The sequence below is a fragment of the Heptranchias perlo genome, unplaced genomic scaffold (genome assembly GCF_035084215.1).
Source record: "Heptranchias perlo isolate sHepPer1 unplaced genomic scaffold, sHepPer1.hap1 HAP1_SCAFFOLD_53, whole genome shotgun sequence".
NCBI lineage: Eukaryota > Metazoa > Chordata > Chondrichthyes > Hexanchiformes > Hexanchidae > Heptranchias > Heptranchias perlo.
In genome coordinates, this window is record NW_027139548.1 from 6,268,509 (window position 1) to 6,288,439 (window position 19,931).

The window sequence follows — 19,931 nt, forward strand, 5'->3', positions numbered from 1 at the left end:
TATGCCTCCTTCTTCTTTTTGACTAGTGCCTCAATCTCCCGAGTCATCCAAGGTTCCCTACTTCTACCAGCCTTGCCCTTCACTTTATAAGGAATGTGCTTACCCTGAACCCTGGTTAACACACTTTTGAAAGCCTCCCACTTACCAGACGTCCCCTTGCCTGCCAACAGACTCTCCCAATCAACTTCTGAAAGTTCCTGTCTAATACCATCAAAATTGGCCTTTCCCCAATTTAGAATTTTAACTTTTGGGCCAGACCTATCCTTCTCCATAGCTATCTTAAAACTAATGGAATTATGATCACTGGTCCCAAAGTGATCCCTCACTAACACTTCTGTCACCTGCCCTTCCTTATTTCCCAAGAGGAGGTCAAGTTTTGCCCCCTCTCTAGTCGGGCCATCCACATACTGAATGAGAAATTCCTCCTGAATACACTCAACAAATTTCTCTCCATCCAAGCCCCTAATGATATGGCTGTCCCAGTCAATGTTGGGAAAGTTAAAGTCCCCTACTATTACCACCCTATTTTTCTTGCAGCTGTCTGTAATCTCCTTACATATTTGCTCCTCAATTTCCCGTTGACTATTTGGGGGTCTGTAGTACAATCCTATCAAAGTGATCTCTCCCTTCTTATTTTTCAGTTCTACCCATATGGACTCAGTGGGCGAACCCTCGGATATATCCCCTCTCACTACTGCCGTGATGTTCTCCCTAATCAAGAACGCAACTCCCCCTCCTCTCTTACCTCCTGCTCTATCTTTCCTATAGCATCTGTACCCTGGAACATTGAGCTGCCAGTCCTGCCCCTCCCTTAGCCATGTTTCAGTAACAGCTATAACATCCCAGTCCCATGTACCCATCCATGCCCTGAGTTCATCTGCCTTGCCCATCAGACTTCTTGCATTGAAATAAATGCAGTTTAATCTAGACTTCCCTTGGTCTTTGCCCTGCTTTCTCAGACCATCTGTCCGGTCATGTTCTGTAAACTCTCCCTTACCTCCTTTTGTTTCTGTCACCACTTTATTTCCCACTGACTTCCTGCATCGGTTCCCATCCCCCTGCCACATTAGTTTAAACCCTCCCCAACAGCACTGGCAAACACTCCCCCTAGGACATTGGTTCCAGTCCTGCCCAGATGCAGACCGTCCAATTTGTACTGGTCCCACCTCCCCCAGAACCGGTTCCAATGGCCCAGGAATTTGAATCCCTCCAGCTTGCACCATCTCTCAAGCCACGTATTCATCTTAGCTATCCTGTCATTCCTACTCTGACTAACCCGTGGCACTGGTAGCAATCCTGAGATTACTACCTTTGAGGTCCTACTCTTTAGTTTAACTCCTAACTCCCTAAATTCAGCTTGTAGGACCTCATCCTGTTTTTTACCTATATCGTTGGTGCCTATATGCACCACGACAACTGGCTGTTCACCCTCCCCCTCCAGAATGTCCTGCAGCCGCTCCGAGACATCCTTGACCCTTGCACCAGGGAGGCAACATACCATCCTGGAGTCTCGGTTGCGTCCGCAGAAACGCCTGTCTATTCCCCTTACAATCGAGTCCCCTATCACTATAGCTCTGCCACTCTTTTTCCTGCCCTCCTGTGCAGCAGAGCCAGCCACGGTGCCATGAACCTGGCCACTGCCACCTTCCCCTGGTGAGCCATCTCCGCCAACAGTATCCAAAACGGTATACCTGTTTTGGAGGGAGATGACCGCAGGGGACCCCTGCACTGCCTTCCTACTCTTCCTCTGTCTGTTGGTCACCCATTCACTATCTCCCTCAGTAATTTTTATCTGCGGTGTGACCAACTCACTGAACGTGCTATCCACGACTTTCTCAGCATCGCGGATGCTCCAAAGTGAGTCCATCCGCAGCTCCAGAGCCGTCAAGCGCCACCAAATTCACCTCATTGTTCTCTACTGATATCTTGTCTGAGTTGCGACACGAGGATCTGAAGGCTAAAATGTAGAAAGCCAGCAGGTCGATGGGGAAGTGCTCACCTGCGGCAGGAAAACGAAAGAGTCTTAATTTGTTTTGATTGGATCCATCACAACCTAACGGCTTAGTGGTTGTAAATCCAGCCTTTACACTCCTGAAGACTTGTATCGATATTCCGACTCATCTTGTCTCTCACAATCGACTCAAAGTGCTTCGAAGTGCAATAACTTTTTGGACGTGCATGCGCCCTTGTTATATATCCCAATCGGCATCCATTTTGTGAACAGCAACATCCAACAAACAGCAATGAAGTGAATAGCCAGTTAATCAGTAGTTAATCTTCATTCAGTGACACGGTAATTGATTGACTTGTAACTTATCTCATTGCCCTTTGTGGCATCTTGTGTGCAATTGGCTGTCGAGTTTGTCTACAAAAGAATAGTGGCTGCACTTCATTGGCTCTGAAGCAAAGGCACTATAGAAATGCAAGTTTATTTCTCCTACTCTCTCTTCCTTTCTTCAAACTATTGTTAGTTGTGGGATAAATGTTGGTGAAGACTCCGGCAGAACTCCTTGTTCTTATTCCAATAAAGCCGTGGGATCTTCAATGTCCACATGAAAAGATTCAGGGGATAATTTTAGTCTTTGCGATGGTGTAAAATAGGCGATATCGAATTATCCATCCGTTATATGCCTCAACCGATTTTCACTTCCATCAGAATAGGAAAATTGGGCGTGGTGTATCATGGGCGGCTAATTCAAGTTAGAGTAGGTGACAGTATGAAGAATTCAGATTTCAAAACAATGAGATGTCAATGAGCAGAACCAAGTGCAGGTTGGGGGATTCAGAGTTTCGGTGGAAGAGCAGAGGAATGGTTGAACACGATGGATTAATTTCTATAATAGCACGATGAACAAAGGTGGTGCAATTAATGGGAGGCCTGTCCATTCATCTGAGGGCAGAAATCAGCCAGGAGTCTCTCTCTCCCTCTCTCTTCATTTGTACGTGTCTATTTCTGTTTCTCAAACATCAACATACATGCACACATGCACACAGAACCACACACACGCACAGAGAAACACACACACAGACACATACACATACACACATACATATAGACTTGTATATACATGCACACATAGACACACACATATGTACAGACAAACACATGCACATAGACATGCACACATAAATATCGATAGATACACTCCCACATACAGACACACCTGCACACATGCACACAGAACCACACACAGAAACACATACACATATATAAACACATGCATATACATACACACATAGACACACACATACGTAAACATAAACACATGAACCCACATACATATAGATACACTCACAACCACATACATTCACACACACACATACAATTATAAATGGAACATTGCTGCGAGTGAATCCCAGAGACCTTCATTGAAATGCCGAATATTTGGTTGAGAAATTGTAGACGGTAATACAATGAATTACACCGGGGAAACAAGGAGTGTTTTATGAGGTGTGAGAGCTTTCAACATTGCTGCTTACCGAATGGGCGCCACCTACGGTCATGGAGCTGCTATTTTAACATTAATCTGTTTATTCCTAAAAGATGAGGGCCTCCAATAGGATCATAGGAATTATTAGAGGAAACATGTGCAAGGCCCATCTAGTTCTCCTTCTACCATCGTGGTAGTCGCACAATCCAACGACAATGAAGTTGTTGAATAATCCTGGCAATCAATCTCTATCAATTCGTCGACAACAAACCCAGACATGAGGGGAGGAAAACCTCGGGTCGTGGAGAAATTTGGGAACCATTGGCCCAAAGTTCCTAACAAGCCTGTTACAGTTACCGCATATCATAAGAACATCAGAATATGAGAAATAGGAGCAGGAGTAGTCCATACGGCCGCTCGATCCTGCTCCACCATTCAAACAGATCATGGCTGATCTTCAACCTGAACTCCACTTTCCCGCCCGATTCACATGTCCCTTGATTCCCCTAGAGTCCAAATATCTAGCGATCTCAGCCTTGAATATACTCAACGACTGAGCATCCACAGCCCTCTGGGGTAGAGAATTCCAAAGATTCACAATCCTCTGAGTGAAGAAATTCCGCCTCATCTCACTCGTAAATGGTCGACCACGTATCTTGAGACGATGCCTCGAGTTCGAGACAGTGGAAACAGCCTCTCAGCATCTACCCAGTCAAGTCCACTCAGATTCTTATATGTTTCAATAAGATCACCTCTCATTCTTCTAAACTCCAGATTGTATAGGCCCACTCCACTCAATCTCTTCTGATAGGACAAACCTCTCAAACCAGGAATCATTCTAGTGAACTTTCTTTGCACCACGTCCAAGGCAAGTATATCCTTCGTTAGATAAGGAGACCGAACCTTTATTCCATACTCCAGGTGTGGTCTCACCAAAGCCCTGTACAATTGCAACAAGACTTCCTTACTTTTGTACTCCAACCCCCTTGCAATAAAGACCAACATGCCAATTGCCGTCCTAATTGCTTGGAGTACCTGCATATTAACTTTCTGTGTTTGTCTCAAATTGCTTATATACTGTATCCCGAAAGTGTTATTTTCTGATGACAGACAGAGGAATTTGATATGCATGCGTTATAAGTTGTTTCGCCACCATAACGGGGCCATTCCGAGGTTCCAAGTTCCATAATTACCAATAGTTTGGCAATATCACCTCCTGTCAATAATTTAAACAAATATTTCAATCAGGTATATCCACCTTACCCATTAAATGATTCCTTACCTGCCCCCACCTTTCTGACAGCCGCCTCGCTCAGCCTCCGGAGAATGTCTCTTTCTCTCTGCAGATCATGGTCTCTCCCCAAGCGCAGGGCAATGAAAGCCTCCGGGTCTGGGTCCACGGACAGATCACTCAGTTTCCTTTGTATATTCTGGTGAAGTGATTTCTGCTCATCAGCAGGAGCTGCTGGAACCCACAACCCAATTATTAATCAATTCTGGAGTAATGAGTATTAAAATCGAAACTAATTTGTAAAGAGCTTCTCGATAATCAGAAGGAATCTGTGGACGGTGCACACAGTACAAGAACATACAGCAGGAACATTCATTGTAGTAAACAGCGAGGAGGATAATAACAGACTACAGGAGGACATAGACAAACTGGTGAAAAGGGCAGAAACATAGTAGTTGAAATTTAATGCAGAGAACCAGAGGCGAGATGAGGAGAATTTTTATTTACGCAGCGAGTTGTTGTGATCTGGAATGCAACTGACTGAAAGGGCGGTGGCAGCAGATTCAATAATAACTTTCAAAAGGGGAATTGAATAAATAATTGAAGGGGAGAATATTGCACGGCTCTGGGGCAAAGAGCAGGGTTCGTGGGACTAATTGGATAACGCTTCCAAAGAGTCAGCACCTCCACAATTGGCCGAATTGCCTCCGTCTGTGCTGTAATCCCTCTGTGAATTTATAAAGAATAAAACAGCAGGTTTAGATTAAGCAGGAGAAACTGGAAAAACAAATCCCATTTACTGCAGTGTTCGGGTGCTGCCGGGTACGAGGCAGTAAAGAGTACGAGGGAAAGGATCATCGCCGAGGACAGTGTTGACCTGGAGCCGCGGGCCTTGTGTCAGACCCTCCTGAGCGAAGTCGGGGAGGTCGACTGGAACTTGTAAACTGGCTGGATTGGATCATTTGGCAGGTTCACCTTTTAACGTGACAGTCGGAGGCGGGTTTTAAGTGCGATGGAGTGAAACGGTCTTTGGCGAAACTCGGCAAAGTAAGTAATTCTCTTTCGTCCAATCAGCAGGTTACACCCCGCTCGCTCACTGTCACGGTTTCTCACAGAATGCTACCGAATATTTAATTTGTTTTATCTGCGCCCGGTTCAGGAACAACAGTGTCGAAAGTGCATTTAGGAACACTGGGAACAAGAGGAGGACATTCAGCCCCTCGAGCCTGTTACACAGCAACAGGAGGAGGCGATTCCTCCCGTCGATCCTGCTCCGCCATTCAATCAGATTATGGTGGATCTTCAACCTCAACTCCAATTTCCCGCCCGATCCACATGTCCCTTGATTCCTCTGGAGTCCAAAAATCTATCGACCTCAGCCTTGGCTATACTCAATGACTCAGCATCCACATCCCTCTGGGGTAGAGAATTCCAAATATTCACCCTCATGGTGTGGAATGAGCAAAGCACTGTACAGTTTCACTCCTGATCTGTCTCCTACTATTGCACCGGGCTAATCAAATCTCCCCCCCCCACCTTCAGTTTGACTTACACAAGATACTATTGGACCAGGAAATCCCATTGACTCAGTTGGCCTCCTTGTTCTGCCATTCCGACTCTGCCTACGCCTAATTATAACATCCAACGGGTCAGTAACTAAGGCTAATGTCCTGATTACCACCCCCCCACCCCCCACCCATAACCAACCTTCCTGATATTCCCATTCAAGTTGTCAATATCCCCTCTGTGCAAAGAAGACTTTCTGGGTGTTGTTTTGAATGTTGCCGTCAGAAGAATTCCTCAGTGCTTATTGATGTCGGTGGAATAATGAGATGTTGAAATGTAACAGAGAGTTACCCCTGGATTCCCCTCGCAGAATATTTCGAGGTTTCACAGCCCACGCTCTGTAATCGATAGCCGAGTCCCTGCCACATCCTGTTCAAGGAATCAGACACAGATCTTCGTTGGCATTTGTAAATTGGGGCACCGCAGGCTGCCCACCCAATGCAGGGGAGAGTCGCCTCAACCATGGCTCAACCTCAATCAACATTACCGAATATTTAAAGGTGAAATTCAAAACGTCAAATGGAACTGATCTCTCTCCAGTGATTCACGGGTGGGAACTGATCCCTCTCCAGTGATTCACGGGTGGGAACTGATCCCTCTCCAGTGATTCATGGGATGGAACTGATCCCTCTCCAGTGATTCACGGGTTGGAACTGATCCCTCTCCAGTGATTCACGGGATGGAACTGATCCCTCGCCAGTGATTCACGGGATGGAACTGATCCCTCTCCAGTGATTCACGGGATGGAACTGATCCCTCTCCAGTAATTCACTGGATGGAACTGATCACCCTCCATCGATTCACGGGATGGAACCGATCCCTCTCCAGTGATCAACGGAACAAAACTGTTCCCTCTCCACCGATTCACGGGGTGGAACTGATCCCTCTCCAGTAATTCACGGGATGGAACTGATCACCCTCCATCGATTCACGGGATGGAACCGATCCCTCTCCAGTGATTCACAGGATAGAATTGATTCCTTTTCAATGATTCACGGAATGGAACTGATCCCTCTCCAGTGATTCACTGGATGGACCTGATCCCTCTCCAGAGATTCACGGGATGGAACTGATCCCTCTCCAGTGATTCACGGGATGGTACTGATCCCTCTCCAGCGATTCACTGGATGGAATTAACCCCTCTTCAGTGATTCATGGGATGGAACTGATCCACCTCCAGTGATTCACGGAATGGAACTGATCCTTCTCCACTGATTAACGGAATGGTACTGATCCCTCTCCAGTGATTCACGGGATGGAACTGATCCCTCGCCACCGATTCATGGGATGGACCTGATCCCTCTCCAGTGATTCAATGGATGGATCTGCTCCCTCTCCAGTAAATCACGGGATGGAACTGTTTCCTCTTCAGTGATTCACGGGATGGAACTAATCCCTCTCCAGTGATTTACGGGATGGAACTAATTCCTCTCCACTGATTCACGGAATGGAACTGATCCCTCGCCACCGATTCACGTGATGGAACTGATCCGTCTCAAGTGATTCTCCAGATGGAACTGCTCCCTCTGCAATGATTCACGGGGATGGACCTGATCCCTCTCCAGTAATTCACGGTATGGAACTGGTCCTTCACCAATGATTCACGGGATGGACCTGACCCCTCTGAAATGATTGACGGGATAGAACTGATCCCTCTCCAGTGATTCACGGGATGAAACTGATCCCTCTTCAGTGATTCACGGGATGCAAGTGTTCCCTCTGCAGTGATTCACGGGATGTAACTGATCGCTCTCCAGTGGATCACGGGATGGAATTGATCCATCTTCAGTGATTCACGGGATGGAACTTATCCTTCTCCAGCGATTCACGGGATGGAACTAATCCCTCTCCAGTGATTCACTGGATGGAACTGACCCATCTCCATTTATTCACGGGATTGAACTAATCCCTCTCCAGTGATTCACGGGATGGAATTGATCCCTCTCCAGTGATTCACTGGATGTAACGAATCCCTCTTCAGTAATTCACGGGGATGGAACTGACCCATCTCCATTTATTCATGGGGTGGAACTGATCCCTCTCCAGTGATTCATGGGATGGAATTGATCGCTGTCCAGTGATTGACGGGGATGGAACTAATCCCTCTTCAGTGATTCACCGGATGGAATTTATCCCTCTCCAGTGATTCACGGGATGGAACTAATCCCTCTCCAGTGATTCACTGGATGGAATTGATCCCTCTCCAGTGAAGCACTGGATGGAACTGATCCCTCTCAAGTGATTCTCGAGATGGTACTGATCCCTCTGCAATAATTAACGGGGATGGAACTGATCCCTCTCCAGTAATTCACGGGGATGGAACTGACCCATCTCCATTAATCACGGGATTGAACTAATCCCTCTCCAGTGATACACGGGACGGAATTGATCCCTCTCCAGTGTTTCACTGGATGTAACTAATCCCTCTTCAGTGATTCACGGTGTGGAACTGATCCCTCTCCAGTAATTCACGGGGATGGAACTGACCCATCTCCATTTATTCATGGGGTGGAACTGATCCCTCTCCAGTGATTCATGAGATGGAATTGATCGCTGTCCAGTGATTGACGGGGATGGAACTAATCCCTCTTCAGTGATTCACCAGATGGAATTTATCCCTCTCCAGTGATTCACGGGATGGAACTAATCCCTCTCCAGTGATTCACTGGATGGAATTGATCCCTCTCCAGTGAAGCACGGGATGTAACTGATCCCTCTCCAGTTATTGTCGAGATGGAACTGATCCCTCTCCAGTGATTCACGGGGATGGAACTGACCCATCTCCATTTATTCATGGGATTGAACTGATCCCTCTCACATGATTTACGGGGATGGAACTGATCCCTCTCCACCGATTCACGCGAACATGCCAACTGAATCTCATTTAGAAATCAGCAACAATGGAAGCAGGAGAGTCTCACTCAACAACGCCACCGATGAAGGAAAGAAACAAACAGAGACAAAAAGGAAATAAAGAAAAGAAAGGGTGAAACTAGTGGAGTGAAGATGCCGGTGATGGACTGTGTTGTACAAGTGTAAGGAATCTTACAACACCAGGTTATAGTCCAACTGTTTTATTTGAAAATCACAAGCTTTCGGAGGCTTTCTCCTTCGTCAGGTGAGTGTGGGAATCGGGTTCCATGGAAGGTTGCCGCATTTATAGTCAGAGAACAATACCTGGTGATTACAGATATTCTTTCCAACTGCCCGTTGTCAAGCCAATCAAAGTGTTCAGACAGAGAGATGTTACCTACAGGACCACCGAATAAACAAACGGCCAGAACAAAAGACAGACAGAGAGAGAGAGAGAAACATCCGAAAGGGAGAGAACGACAGAGAATGACCCGTTGTATTAAAAACAGATAACTTTTTTTCGCTGGTGATGTTACGTGTAGCGTGACATGAACCCAAGATCCCGGTTGAGGCCGTCCTCATGGGTGCGGAACTTGGCTATCAATTTCTGCTCGACGATTTTGCGTTGTCGTATGTCTCGAAGGCGGCCATGGAGAATGCTTACCCGAAGATCGGTGGCTGAATGTCCTTGACTGCTGAATTGTTCCCCGACTGGGAGGGAACCCTCCTGTCTGGCGATTGTTGCGCGGTGTCCGTTCATCCATTGTAGCAGTCTCTGCATGGTCTTGCCAAAGCACCATGCTCCGGGGCATCCTTTCCTGCAACGTATGAGGTAGACAACGTTGGCCGAGTCACAGGAGTATGAACCATGTACCTGGTGGGTGGTGTCCTCTCCTGTGATGGTGGTATCTGTGTCGATGATCTGGCATGTCTTGCAGAGGTTGCCGTGGCAGGGTTGTGTGCTGTCGTGGACGCTGTTCTCCTGAAAACTGGGTAATTTGCTGCGAATGATGGTTTGTTTGAGGTTGGGTGGCTGTTTAAAGGCGAGTAGTGGAGGTGTGGGGATGGCCATAGCGAGGTGTTTGTCCTCATTGATGACATGTTGAAGGCTACGGAGAACATGGCGTTGTTTCTCCGCTCCGGGGAAGTACTGGACGACGAAGGGTACTCTGTTGGTTGCGTCCCGTGTTATTCTTCTGAGGAGGTCTGTGCGATTTTTCGCTGTGGCCCGTCGGAACTGTCGATCGATGAGTCGAGCGTCATATCCCGTTCATACGAGGGCGTCTTTCAGCGTCTGTAGGTGTCCATCGCGTTCCTCCTCGTCTGAGCAGACCCTGTGTATTCGCAGGCCCTGTCCATGGGGGATGGCCTCTTTGACGTGGTTAGGGTGGGAGCTGGAAAAGTGGAGCATCGTGAGGTTTTCCGTGGGATTGCGGTAGAGTGAGGTGCTGAGGTGCCCGTCTTTGATGGAGATTCGTGTGTCCAAGAAAGAAACCGATTCTGAGGAGTAGTCCATGGTGAGTTTAATGGTGGGATGGAACTTGTTGATGTTATCGTGTACTCTCTTCAGTGATTCTTCGCCATTGCTCCATAGGAAGAAAATGTCGTCGATGTATCTGGTGTATAGCGTTGGTTGGAGGTCCTGTGCAGTGAAGAAGTCCTGCTCGAACTTGTGCATGAAAATGTTGGCGTATTGGGGTGCGAATTTGGTCCGCATGGCTGTTCCGTGTGTTTGGTTAAAGAACTGGTTGTCGAAGGTGAAGACATTGTGATCCAGGATGAAGCGGATGAGTTGTAGGATGGCGTCTGGAGATTGACTGTTGTTGGTGTTGAGTATTGATGCTGTTGCAGCGATGCCGTCATCGTGGGGGATACTGGTGTAGAGTGCCGAGACGTCGATCGTGGTGAGAAGTGTTCCTGGTTCAACTGGTCCGTGGGTGCTGAGTTTTTGTGGGAAGTCTGTAGTGTTGCGACAGAAGCTGGGCGTTCCCTGTACGATGGCTTCAGGATGCCCTCGACGTATCCAGAGAGGTTCACACACATGGTTCCGTTGCCTGATACGATGGGACGTCCGGGTGTGTTGGCTTTGTGTATCTTATGGAGGCAGTATCAATCTCCCACGTGGGGATGCTTTGAAGGTCTGGATCGAAGGTCTTGATCAGTTTGTTGAGCTGGTGGGTGTGCTCCTTGATCGGATCTGCGGGTAACCATAGAATCGTGGAATCATAGAATTCTGTAGCACAGAAGGAATCCATTCGGCCCATCGTGCCTATGCGGGCTCTTTGTCAGAGCTATCCAATTAGTGACCTGCTCTTTTACTTTCAATTATTTATCCAATTCATTTTCAAAGTTATTATTGAATCTGCTCCCACCGCCCTTTCAGACAGCGCATTTCAGATCATGATAATTCGATGCGTAATTTATCCCTTCATGTCGACTCTCGTTCTTAGACCAATTACTTGCATTTCTACAGCGCCTTTCACCACCTCAGGACGTCCCAAAGCACTTTACAGCCAATTGCGTAGTTATTGAAGTGTAGTCACTGTTGTAATGTAGGAAACGCCTGAATCAATTTTTGCACAGCAAGATCCCACAAGCAGCAATGTGCAAAATGGCCAGATCATCTGCTTTAGTGATGTTCGTTTCGGGATAAATATTGTCCAACATAACGGGAGAACTCTTCTGCTCTTCGAAATATTGTCATGGGACCTTTTGTGTCCACGTGAGAGGGCAGATTAACATCTCGTCCAAAAGACGGCACCTCCGACCATGCAGCATTCAATCAGTAGTGCACTGAAGTTTCAGCTTAGGTTATGTGGAAAAGAACCACAGGTGAGATGAGGAGCTTTTTTTTTACACAGCGAGTTGTTATGATCTGGGATTCACTGCCTGAAAGGGCTGTGGAAGCAGCTTCATTGGTAACTTTAAAAAGGGAATTGGAAAAATACTTGAAAGGGCAAAAAAATGCAGGGTTTGCGGAAAGGGTCGGTGAGTGGGAGCAAGCTGGCCCGAATGACATCCTTCTGTGCTGTATCATTCTACGATTATATGATAAAGGTGTAACAGAGTACCGCGATACAGAGGGACAACAACATCGGGCGATAGGTAAAGATGTGACTGAGTACAGTGATGGAGAGAGAGAGATACCAAAAAAAATACACAGAATTTACCAGACAGAAGCAGGCCATTCGACTCAACTGGTCGATACTGTTATTGAGATTGCATTCGAGCCTCCTCCCAACTCACTTAATCTCACCCTAACGATATAGCCCTCTATTCCTTTCTCCCTCATATCGTTATCTAGCTTCCCTAAAATGCATCTCTGTCATTCGCCTCAACTACTCCATGTGGTAGCAAGTTCCACATTCTCATCACTCTCTGGGTAAAGACATTTCTCCTAAGTTCCTTATTGGATCTATTAGTGATTTTATTTATGGCGTCAAGTTTTGGATTCGCCAACAACTGGAAACATCTTCTCTACATCTACACTATCATATCCCTTCTCCAGAGAGAGATCGATAACTGTGTGACAAAGTACAGTGTGTGATACAGAGAGACACCGACAGTGGGAGATAGAAGAAAGTGTGACTGAGTACAGTGAGACAAAGAGACGCCATCAGGATGAGATAGATAAACATGTGACTGAGTACAGTTGATACAGACAGACACAAACAAAGGAAGATAGATGATGGTGAGACTGGGAAAAGTGAGTGATACAGAGAGACACCAACAGAGGGAGATAGATGAAGGTGAGACTGAGTCCAGTGATGCAGAGAGACACCAAGAGAGGGAGATGGATAAAGATGGGACTAAGTACATTGGGTGATACAGAGAGACACCAACAGTGGGAGATAGATGAAAGTCTGACTGTGTACTATGATACAAAATGACAACAACAGAGGGATATGGATAAAGATAATTCTGAGAACAGTAACTTAGAGATACACCAACAGAGGGAGATTGATAAAGGTGAGGATGAGTGCAATGCGAAATACACAGAGACCAATAGCGGGAGATAGATAAGGTGTGACTGACTATTCTGAACAATACAGAATCTGTATTTACAGTCGAGGAAGAGGATAGCATGCCGGACACCACTAGGGAAAGGATTTTCAATGAGGGACCGGGACTCACCATACTTAACGTATTAAAATCAACAGTAATGTCGAAAATAATGGCACTGACGAGTGAAAATCCACAGGACCAGATGAGTTCCATCCCAGGGTTGTAAAGTCCACAGGTGAGAACATTGCAGATTCCCTAACTATAATCTTCCAAACTTCTGTCAAATCAGGAACCGTTCCTTTCATGTGGAAATTTGTCTTTCCTCGTTTTTCCTACAGAAATGTATCACCTCGCGTTATTCTGCGTTAACTTTCCACCGCCACGAGTCCGCGCATGCCACCAGCTTCTCTGTATCCTCTTGAAGTTTATCATTCTCCTCACTGTTTGCTGCCCTTCCAAGTTTTGAGTCATCTGCAAATATTGTAATTGTGCCATGTACACCGAAGTCCAAGTCATTAGTAAATATCAAGAAAAGCAGTGGTTCCAGCGCTAAAACATAGAAAATAGGAGCAGGATTACGCCATTCGGCCATTCGAGGCTGCTCCGCTATTCAGGATGATCATGGCTGATCCTTTATCTCAATACCATATTTCCGTTCTCTCCACATACACCTTCATGCCTTTTATGTCTAGAAATCTATCTCGATCCATCTTAAATATATTCAGTGACTTGGCCTCCGCAGCCTTCTGTGGTAGAGAATTCCACAGGTTCAACACCCTCTAAGAGAATAAATTTCTCCTCATCTCATTCCTAAATATCCTACCCGTATCAGGAGACTGTGACCTCTCGTTCTGGACAACCCAGCCAGTGGAAACATCCTCCCTGCATCCAGTCCGTCTAGCCCTGTCAGGATGTTTTTACGTTTCAATGAGATCCCCTCTCGTTCTTCTAAACTCGAGTGAATACAGGCCGAGTCGACCCAATCTCTCTTCATACGACAGTCCTGCCATCCCAGGAATCAGTCCGGTGAATCATCGCTGCACTCATTCTATGGCAAGTATATCCTTTCTCCATGTGTGGTCTCACCGTGGCCCTATATAACTTCAGTAGGACATCCTTGTTCCTGTACTCAAATCATCTAGCTGTGAAGGCCAACATACTATTTGCCTTCCTAACTGCTTGCTGCACCTGCATGTTTGCTTTCAGTGACTAATGTACAAGGACTTCCAGGTCCTTGTGTACATCAACATTCCCCCAATCTATCACAATTTAAATAACACTCTGCCTTTTTGGTTTCCTTCTGAAGTGGATAACTTCACATTTATCCACATTATACTACATCTGCCATGTATTGCTCACTCACTCAACTTGTCTAAATCGCTTGGAAGCTTCTTTGCATCCTCCTCACAACTCACTATCCCACTTAGTTTTTTGTCGTCGGCAAACTTGGAAATATTGCATTAGCTTCCCTCATCCAAATCATTGATATACATTGTGAACAGTTGGGGCCCAAGCACTGATGCCTGCGGTACTCCACTAGTCACTGCCTGCCAACCCGAAAAAGACCCATTTATTCCTACCCTCTGTTTCCTGTCTCTTAATCAATTTTCAATCCATGCCATTATATTATCCCCAATACCATGTGCTTTAAAATTGCACACTAACCTCTCATGTGGGATTTTATCAAAGGCCTTCTGAAAATCCAAATAAACCACTTTCGCTGGTTGTCCCTTATCTATTCTACCAGTTACATGCTCAAAAAACTCGAGTAATTTTGTCAAACATGACTTCACTTTCATAAATCCATGCTGACTTTGTCCAATCCCGCTGATATTTTCCAAGTCTCCTTTTGTCACATCCTTCATAACAGACTCTAACATTTTCCCTCCTTTTGATGTTAGGCTAACCGATCTGCAGTTCCCTGTTTTCTCTCGCCGTCTTTTTTTTAAGTAGTTGGGTTACACTACTGGTGACCCCTAGGGAACACCACTGTACACCTCCCTCCAGTCCGAAAAGCAACCGTTCACCACTATTCTCTGTTTCCTATCCCTCAGCCAATTACGTATCCATGTTGCTGCTGCCCCCTTTATTCCATGGGCCGCAATCTTGATGATAAGCCGACCGTGCGGCACTTTATGAAACGCGTTTTGAAAGTCCATATACACCACATCAACTGCATTGGCCTCATCTACTCTCTCTGTCACCTCATTAAAAAAAACTCTATCAGGGAGTTCAATGTTGGGAAGTGTACATACATTGACCTTGGATCCAAGAAAGATAGATCAGAGTATTTTCTAAGTGACGAGAAGTTAGGAACTGTGGAGGAGCGGAGGGATTGAGGGGATAAAGTACAGAAATCACTAAAAACGAGTGGACATGTCCAAAAAGTAATTCAAAAGGCTAATGGAATGTTAACCTTTATCTGAAGCGGGCTGGAATATAAAAGAATGGAAGTTATGTTCCAGCTGTACAGGGTTCTGGTTGGACCCCCATCTGGAGTAACTGTGTTCAATTCTGGGCACCGCAACTCAGGAAGGACATATTGGCCTTGAAGGGGGTGCAGAGCAGATTCATCAGAATGATACCGGGGCTAAAAGATTTAAATTACGAGGAGAGTTTGCACAGACGAAGGTTTGTATTCTTTCGAGTATAGAAGATTAAGGGCTGATCTAATCGAGGTGTTTAAGATGATTAAAGGATTCGATAGGGTAGATAGAGAGAAACTATTTCCTCTGGTGGGGAATCCAGAACAAGGAGTATATCCTTACATTTCGAGCGAGGCCATTCAGAGCTGATGTCCAGAAGCACTTCTTCACACAAAGGGTAGTGGAAATCTGGAACTCTCTCCCCGAAACTGCTATTGAGGCTGGGGGTCAATTGAAAATTTCAAAAACTGACTTTGATATATTTTTGTTAAGCCTGGACATTAAACGTTACGGTAACAAGGCTGGTAAATAGAGTCAAGATGAAGATCAGCTTCGATCTATTTGGATGGCGGCACGGGATTGAATGGTTGAATGGCCTCCTCCTGTTCCTATATTCCTAGAATAAGAAGAGGCGGTGAGATTAAGATGATGGTGTCACAATGAGGATCAGGGGTCAGATTGTGGAGAAGGGAACTAAATTGGACAGCTCTTTCAAAGAGCCGGCACAGGCACGACGGGCCAAATGTTCTCCTTCTGTGCAGTAAGATTCTAAGATTCTATGATCCCATGCATCAAAAGGGTCAGGTTGAGAAGAACGAGTTCAGATTAAGAGAAATGGTGAAATTGAGGTGAATGGGTGAGATAGAGGAGAAGGGATCAGATTGAGGAGAACGGGTCAGATGGAGGAGAACGGGTCAGAATGAGGTTGGCGGAGACTTGGGCAGATTGACGGCGGTTGGAATGCGGCATGTTTGACAGGAACATCGGAACAGGATGAGTCCATTTCTCCCCTCGAAACTGTTTCGTCATTCAATGAGATCACGGCTCATCTGGATTGAGAAGGGGTGTTGATCTGTCGCAATTTTCTGACAGGGCGTGTGTTCACAGGGCAGCTGGAAGTGTATCGTGAAGGGAATGCAATTCCCTTCCATCGATAGGTTCGCTGTCCCGCTAGCGTTCCAGAGCCCCGATTATTCAGTCCGTAGTGTGTTAGATTTTGAATCTGACGGTCCAGGGTTCATGTCCTTCTTCAGGCGCTGCTTTTCTCAATGAAAACACCAATCACTTTCCACCTTAAAGTACCACTATTAGAAAATCACTTCTATCTAAAAAAAATCTCAGGTTTTGTGGCAAATGTTTAAAATATATTGATACATAATTTTCAGACCGCAGGCAAGATCCACGTAAATTGTTTGTGTTTCATGGGGCTGCAAAAACTCGCACAAATTGAGAACCTTGATTTGAAAGCAGGTCTCGGACAAGCATTTAAATTCTGGAGCCTCAGATAAAAAGTATGAAGCTTTTCCGACTGAGCTCTCGTTCAGTTTCGGACAGCGACCTTCCCTGGTTAACAAGGAACATTACCTCTTTCCCATTCTTCATTTCCTTCTGCAGTAATTCCGCCTGTGCAGTTCATTTCTCTCCCACTCCCCACACTCCCTGCCTGCCTCGGGCCTCACTTCAAAAATACCCTTCCTCCCACCAACTTCAAGCTATTGAACATCGGCACAATCCAAAACACAGCGGACAATAAAGGCTCAAGATTCCATTTAGAAACAATTCAATCTGCTTCTGTAAAGTGTGGTCTCGGGGCAGCAGTTGGAAAGGCAAATGGTATTTTGGCCTTCGTTGCAAGAGGATTTGAGTAGAGGAGTTATGTTAGAGTGGGCTCAACATCAGTAATGTTAGAGTACGATCACCACCAGTAATATTAGATTCGATTCACCACCAGTAATTTTAGAGTAGGATCAACACCAGTAATGTTTGAGTAGGGTCAACATCATTAATGTTCGAGTAGGGTCACCATCAATAATGTTATAGTAGACTCACCACCAGTAATGTTAGAGTGGGATCACCACCAGTAATATTAGAACAGGATCACCGCCAGTAATGGTAGAGCAGGGTCTCCAACAGTAATATTACAATGGGACAGCAACAACAATGTTACAATTGGGTCACCACAATTAATATTAGAATACGGTCACCAAAACTAATGTTATAGAAGGATCGCTACCAGTCATATTAGAGCAGGATAACGAGAAGTAATTTTAGAGTAGAGTCACCATCAGTACCGTTACAATAGGATAACCAGAAGTAATGTTAGGGTAGGATCACCACAAGTATATGTAAGATTTGGATCAACACCAGTAATGTTAGATTAGGATCACCACCAGTAATGTTAGATTAGGATCACCACCAGTAATGTTAGATTAGGATCACCACCAGTAATGTTAGATTAGGATCACCACCAGTAATGTTGGAGTAGGGTCACCACCGGAAATTCTGAAGAATGATCACCACTAGTAATGTCGAGCAGGATTAACATCAGTAATGATATAGTTGGGTGACCACCAGTAAGGAATCAGTATGATCATCACCCGTAATTTTAGAGTAGGATTTTCACAAGTAATCTGATTATTGAGTCACAACCAGTGATGTTAATGTCGGGTTACCACCAGTAATGTTAGAGTAGGTCCACCACTAGTACTGTTAGAGTTGGGTCGACAGCAGGAACATATAGTGGGGTCACCACCAGTAATGTTGGAGTAGCGTCACAATTGTTAAAGTTAGAGTCGGGTCACCATCAATAGTGATAGAGTCGGGTCACTACAAGTAATGTTAGAGTCGAGTCACCAACAGAATTTAGAGTTGCGTCACCACCAGTAATGTTAGAGTGTGTTCAACAGAAGTAACGTTACATTAGCGAAATCAACAAAAATATCTGACCAGTAATGTGAGATTAGGGTCATCACCAGTACTTTTTGAGTCGTGTCACCACCTGAAATGTTGGAGTGGCATCATCACCAGTAATGTTAGAGTAGGATTACCAACAGTGCTGTTACAATAGTTTCACCACAATTTAATGTTAGAGAAGGGTCACCAGCAGTAATGTTATAGTCGGATCAGCACCAGAAATGATAGACTGGGGTCACCAACATTAATGTTAGAGAAGCGTCACCTCCAATAATATTAGAGTAGGGTCACCACCCGCAATGTTAGAGTGGGGACACCATCAATAATGTTACTGTGTGGTCACAACCAGTGATGTTAGAGTGGGGTCAGCGCCAGTAATGTTAGGGAAGTGTCTTCACCGTTATTGTTAGTGTAGTGTCAACACCAGTAATGCTTTAATAACGTCACCAGCATTAATGTTACAGCAGGGTCACCACCAGTGATGTTACAGTTGTGTCACCACCAGTAACGATACAGTGGGGTCAACATCAGTAATGCTGCAGCATGGTCAACAAAAATAATGTTACAGCACCGTTAATGTTAGGGGAGAATCACCTCCAGTAATGCTAGAGTTGCGACACCACCAGTAATGTTAGCATCGGATCCCATCGGTAATTTTAGTGTCGAGTCACTATCAGTAATGTTTCACTAGGATCACCGAGGGTAATGTTAGTGTAGCATCACCGCCAGTAATGTTAGAGTAGGATCACCACCAGCAATGTTAGGTTAGAGTCGCCATCGATAATGTTAAAGTAGGTTCAACACCAGTAACATTCAAGTAGGATGACCAGCAGAAATGTTAGGGAACGTTCATCGTCAGGAATGTTAGAGTAGGGACATCACTGGAAATGTTAGAGTCGGATCACCTCCAGTAATGTTAAAGTGGAGTCACCACCATTCATATTAGAGTGAGATCACAATCAGTAATGGTAGAGTAGGGTCTCCAACATTAATATTACAATGTGACACCAACAGAAATGATACAATTGGGTCACCACAATTAATGTTAGAATATGGTCACCAAAAGTAATGTTAGAGTAGGATCAAAACCAGTAATGTTAGAGTCGGGTCACCAGAATTTATTTTATAGGAGGTTCACCTCCAGTAATGTTAGAGTGGGGTCACCACCGGTAATATTAGATTTGGATCACCACCAATAATGTTAGAATTGGGTCACCACCAGTAATATTAGAGTAGGATCAACTCCAGTAATGTTAGAGTAGGATCACTACCAGTCATCTTAGAGTAGGTTCAACACCCGTAATGTCAGATTAGGGTCAACACGGATAATGTTGGAGTCGGATCATCACCAGTAATGTGAGAGTAGGTTCCCACCCAGTCACTTACTCTCACGAGGCACTGTTTTAGTCATCAGTGCTGAAACTTGGGTTTGCCCGAGACCAGACACTCTCACTCTGAGATCTTCATGTACTTTGTTCCTGCAATCCTATTCATATCTTGAAATCA